Source organism: Pteropus alecto, unplaced genomic scaffold, assembly GCF_000325575.1.
Source record: "Pteropus alecto unplaced genomic scaffold, ASM32557v1 scaffold7, whole genome shotgun sequence".
NCBI lineage: Eukaryota > Metazoa > Chordata > Mammalia > Chiroptera > Pteropodidae > Pteropus > Pteropus alecto.
The window spans coordinates 33537311-33542825 of NW_006494614.1; the positions used below are offsets into that span (position 1 = coordinate 33537311).

At 41.5% G+C, this 5515-nt stretch overlaps 1 long non-coding RNA gene across 9 annotated transcripts in view; it reads right to left on the bottom strand.

The window, feature by feature from the left end:
• LOC107196772 overlaps nt 1-5515 on the bottom strand; it is a 26691-nt gene that overhangs the window by 18307 nt on the left and 2869 nt on the right. For 4 of the 9 annotated variants that reach the window (XR_003044393.1, XR_003044394.1, XR_003044395.1 and 1 more), the window contains exons 2-3: nt 2833-3049; nt 458-633 (exon numbers count right to left, since the gene is read on the bottom strand). This is a non-coding gene — a long non-coding RNA (uncharacterized LOC107196772). Of the gene's footprint in view, nt 1-457; nt 634-1953; nt 2048-2832; nt 3050-5515 lie in introns of all 9 variants that reach the window. The other 5 variants (XR_003044400.1, XR_003044401.1, XR_003044399.1 and 2 more) reach the window with 4 other exon arrangements.

The following is a 5515-nucleotide window of genomic DNA, read 5'->3' on the forward strand; positions in this document are numbered from 1 at the left end:
CATCCATCCCAACCCCCCCCTTTTCCCTTCACATCAGATTTTTTTTTTTTCAATTAATAAATATTTATTGAATCCTACTATATTCCAGGTGTTGTTCTAAGCACTACTGATAGAAACAAAACAAAGATCCCTGTGTTTGGAGCTTGAGTTCTAGCAGGATAGAGCTGAATTAAGTTTCATCACAGGATGTGTTGAACATGAGTATGGGAGCTGTTGGTGCACAAGGACAAGTTCACATTTAAGCTTACAATATGCTTCTAGTAGCCACATTTGGAACTTGCAGATATTAATTACATATATTAACCTATGAGAATACTTACAGCAATTGTGCCAGTAGAATTTTTATTTTGTTTAGGTAAGGGGTAGCCAGGATCTTCAGAAAAGGCTGGCAATTTCTTCAGTCCCTCTGAGGATGACTTTCTGTTGAAGTTAATCCAATCATGTCAGGTCCACTCACCTTGCCAATGACTGGTTTTGGAACAGGCATGTGATGCAATTTTGGCCAATGAGGCATAAGGGATTCCGGGGTTTCTGGGAAAGTTTTCTTCACACTTCAAAATGCCCCTCCTCTTCTTGTCTGAATTTTGGGTCTTGTATGAAGCATAGAATGCCTGGTGCTGTTGCAGCCACTTACTGACGACGAAGGATAAGCCCAAGACAAAAGCAAATACAGAGTGGCAAAGTAGGAGGATAATAAGACTTTAATCTTTGACGAATCATTTATCCCTGGGAACAAACTAACAGGGGCCATCTTGTTATGTGAGAAAATACATTTTTCACTTCTTGGGGCTAGTGGTCACATTTATGCCAATCATGGCACAGCATCTCTCATTCAATCATTCATTCGACCAACACTTGATGAAAACTTACCATGTGGGACAATTGATGGTGTTAGAATATGATGGTGAATGGCTAGATTTCTGCCCTGAAGGGTCAAACCATCCAAAATGGGGCAAAACTCACAGACAAACACACGGATTGTAGGAAAATCTGCTGCTACCTGAGAGGTGTGCACGCGGTGACCGCTTTGTGAAGGAAGAGGTACATGCTCTTTCTCTTGAAGGATGGTTACTTTTCAGGCAAAGGGACATGGAACGAGTGCCTTGTGAGTGGAACACAGACACAGAGAGGGACAGATGGTGCCTACCTCATCAGTGCCATACTTTATGAAGCCTGAAAGGGTACAATATGGTCCAGCAAAGGAAACTTCATGCTGACCTTCTGATCTGAGTTCTGGTTCAGCTACCCACTAATTAGGTGGCCCTTGGTCATTCATGTGTCTCGGAACAGCTATAAGAAGGAGTTGGTAATAACCATCTTGCCTCCCTCACAGGGCAACCGTAAAGTGCAATATAAACACGAGAGGTTATTATCTCCTCTACCTCTAGATGTAACTATATATTCACCCACTCCTAGGTTCCTGCCCCACCCTCTCAGGAGTTTTCCTTCCTCCTGTTGCTGGAGTCACCTTCTACTCTCCTCCATGGTTTCATCAGTGATCTCCCATATTTCTAATAATTTCAGTCTTTCAAATCCTCTCTCTCTCTGGTTTCTTATCTGTCTCCAAACATGCTCCAATCCCAAAAAATAAGTATAATTCAAAGATCCTTCCTTAGATCCTCTATATCCCCTCAAACACCATCCATTTCTCTTTTTCTTACCAAATTTTCTAAAAGAACAGACTGCTTTTACTCCTATTCTCATTTTCTACCCACTGTTAAGCCTATTCCAATGTCCAATTAAGGGTGGGCTCTCAAAGGCCAGGATGCCTGCATCTAGAGGCTTCGTCTTACTCTCATTCTGCCTGATTTAACACATCCTTGTGAAATGCATATGTCACTGCTTCCTCTACTCACTTTTCCCTTTTCCTCCTCCTCTCTTCTCAGTGTTGGGGTGCCCTAGGATTATGTAGACCTCTCATTCAGAACACTCTCCCGGGAACACATACTTAACCTTATGGCTTCAACGGTCCCACGGTAGATGAACCACAAATGCCTTTAATTCCGGTGTTCCCTTCCTCAATCCAACCCAGCAATTTCCAAGTGACCTGTCAAAGTGTCAATTTGAATGTCCCATGACTCCTCAAGCCCAGCTTGTTCAAAGCTGAGGCCATTTTCTTCTCTCTTCGCCTGTTCTTCCTTTGTTGTTCCATTTTTTTAATGGTCCCACCATCATTTATGTCATCCTAGCCCAAAGTTTTTACTACTCCAACTCCTGTATGCCTTGTAGTAGTTACCATAGCTAATTAATTAACCCTTTGCACGTCTCTAAAGACAAATTTGGTTATGCTTTAAAACTTCCCATTCCTTTCCACTGTTTGCAGAATAGTCACAATCAAAAAAATTTTTCTTCGGCTTATTGAGTTGTAATTGAAAACTAAAATTATAAGGTTTTTAAAGTATACAGTGTGAAAATTTGATATATGTATACATTGAAAGTCATAATTTTATGTCAAGACATTCAAAATCCATTACAATCCAGCTCTACCTTAAGTCTTCATAATTCATCTCCCACCCCTCTTCTGCATTCTCTTGGTAAAATACTTCTAGATAAAGGTCCAGCCCAAATGTCCTCTTCCCTATATCTCAGACAGAATTAAGTTAGGTTTTCTTAGCACTCATAGGTTATATATATTTCAAGTTCTTCTTTGATTCACCATCATCACAGTGAATTGTAATGATGCCTTTGTCTTCTCTAAAAGATTATAAGCTTCAGCAGGGTTATTAGTTACCTCTCGCTGCATAACAAATGACAACAAGGTTTAATGACTTAAAACGGCAAACATTTATAATCTCTTAACTGCTGTGTGTCAGGAATTTGGGAGTGGCTTACCTGGCTGGTTCTGGCACAGGGTCTCTCACGAGGTTGCAGTCAAGAGGTCAGCTGGGACTGCTGTCATCTGAAGGCTTGACCAGGGCTGGAGTATCTGCTTCTAAGGTGGCTCACTCACAAGCCTGGCAAGTAAGTGTTGGTTTTTGGTAGGAGGTCTTGGTTCCTTGCCATGTAGACCTCACCATAAAGTTGCTTGAGTATCCTTATAACATGGCAGCTGGATTATCCCAGGGCAAGTGATCCAAGACAAGAGAGAAAGGAGAAAACCAAGTGCTTTTTATTACCTAGTCTTGGAAGTTGCACCATCACTTATTCTATTTGTTGTAAGTGAGCCACTAAGTCCAGCCTGCACTCAAGGGGGTTGGGGGATTGATAGTCATCTCCTGAAGGGAGTAATACCAAAGAACTTGAGGACATATTTTAAAACTACAAAACGCGGGTTGTCTTATCTGTCTCTGGTAACTAGCAGTATCTGGCACTTAGTAGGTGCTCACTTGACATTTTTAATGGAATGATGTTTTAAAGGGGATGATATTAGAGGCAGAGCATCCCTGGGTAGTGAGTGAGGGCCAGGTGGTGGAGGTGGGAGTTCGTGGGAGAGATTCTGAGGTAACAATTCAGAGGCTCCATGACTAATCGGATGAGAGGGGTTGGGAAGAGATCCATTTGGAGTTGAAGATGGCTTTGAAACTAGGACTTAGAGATGGCTGTGATGGCTAAGTGTGCATCTAATTCTTCCTCTATGGGGTTTCAAAGTAGTGAAATATCAAACTATCAGAATCATCTCAGAACCCTATATCTAATCGTTCAATCACATGTGAAAGGGCCCAGCGTTGGCAGTCAGCAGCATGAGCACTGGCTAAGCCATTCCCTTTGCTTCAGGTTTCTCAAGTATAAATATCGAGGTATAATACTTTTCTCCCAGGACTTTCAGCTTCAACCCTTAATGCTAAGAGGATGACAACATCCCACCTTTGCAAGAAATTCACACCACAACATCCTTACAAATGGTTCCCATACTTACACTAGGGAACTACTAGCTCGAACCATCTTAAATGCTGACATTCTCATTCTGACCTATACAGAAATCAATGTCATAGGGTTCAACCTAATAGATGTAGCTGCAGTTTGAAAATTTGAACACTAAAGAATAAAGAAATAAAATGGAGTCACTATAGTCAAGTTGCTAAATTACTGAAGTCAAGTAGATTGAGGTATGAGGAAATGATTCTATTCATGTTTTAACAAGCCTGGAAATTTGAACTTTTGAACTTTCCAGTCCTGTATCAATGCCTGGATATACATCAAACCTCCAGATAACCCTCTGATTACTCCCTGAAAGAGGAAAAAAGAATATTCACGTATCCAGACTACTCAGTCCAGGTCCATTAACCAGACCACCAGTCATTTAGAGGATTACCACGTTGGACCATTTCAAAGGCTAAGAATGACTGATTCTTCTCAAGAAAGTACTTTTTACTATACGATCCCTCAGCTTTTCTTTTTTGGGAACACTTAGGATTCTACTCAGTTGTGTTTCTGATTTGCAAACCCTAAGACTTTGAATAAATCTTTTTATCATTTATTTCTAGCAAAAGCTTCCTGATTCATTTAAGATTAGTTGCAACACCTTTCACAGATGGGAAATTGAGATGCTCCAGAGTTCTTGATCTTTCTATCCCTCATAATACTAAGATTCAACTTTAAGGAAGGTCAGTCTGGAAGTTAAATGAGGTTTAGTCCAATATAGGCATCACTCTCTCTTTTTTTTCCATTTACCTTTTTTTTCCCATTTTCTTAAGTTAAAGGAATTAAAGACCAAAGACAGTATGTTAAACACTGAAGGGTCAAGAAACTTAGGATCTAAAATTTATCTAAGAACGCCCTTAAGTTGTCGCCATCTTTTTATACACTGTCATTTTTAAGAAGTTGCATTTACTTGGAAGTGAAATAACTATGGACTTAATCAAAGAGTGAATAGGAATTTAATAATTCTTTGTTCATTTTGTATTTTTGTACGCCTAAAAAATGACTCCTTTACTATCGGTGGGAATAAGTCCAATATTTGCCGATATAAATTAATTTATTAAAAATACCTTTTGTCCTTTCCTGGAGTATTTTTTAAAACGTAATATTAAACAGAAACTTTCAATAGGAAAATTATTTTCCTTCTTCAGTGTTTATTCTTTCACTTCTTCAGATCAATTAATATTGAAGGCAGACTTTGGATACGACGTGTAAAACTAATTTACACTAACGCAAGGGTCTCGAGAGAGCAAAAATGCACCAATCCACCCACTGCTCGCATCTGGAACGCAGGTTCCCCCAGGCAGGGTCTTTTTTGTTTGTTGCATGATCCCAGCAATCTGACCCATGCCTAGTCCACTGCCAGCTCCCGATAAATACTTGATTAACCGTCCATTCATTTTTCATCCGTGCAGGGCGCTCCGGACAGTGAGAAGGCCGGCCTGCTGCTTCCCTCCCAGCACCGAACTTGGCCTACTCTCAGCGCCCCAGGGCCACAGCCTGCAACCCCGGGAATATCCGGCTGCCTGGCCACCCCTCGGCGGGCCCGCGGCCTCCCCGGCCCTTCCCTTCCCGCGGAGGAAGAAGCGGGCGCCGAGGAGTGGGAAACCTGGGCCCACTTCCTGTCCGGGCAAGGCAGGGCCGGGCGTCTGCGACC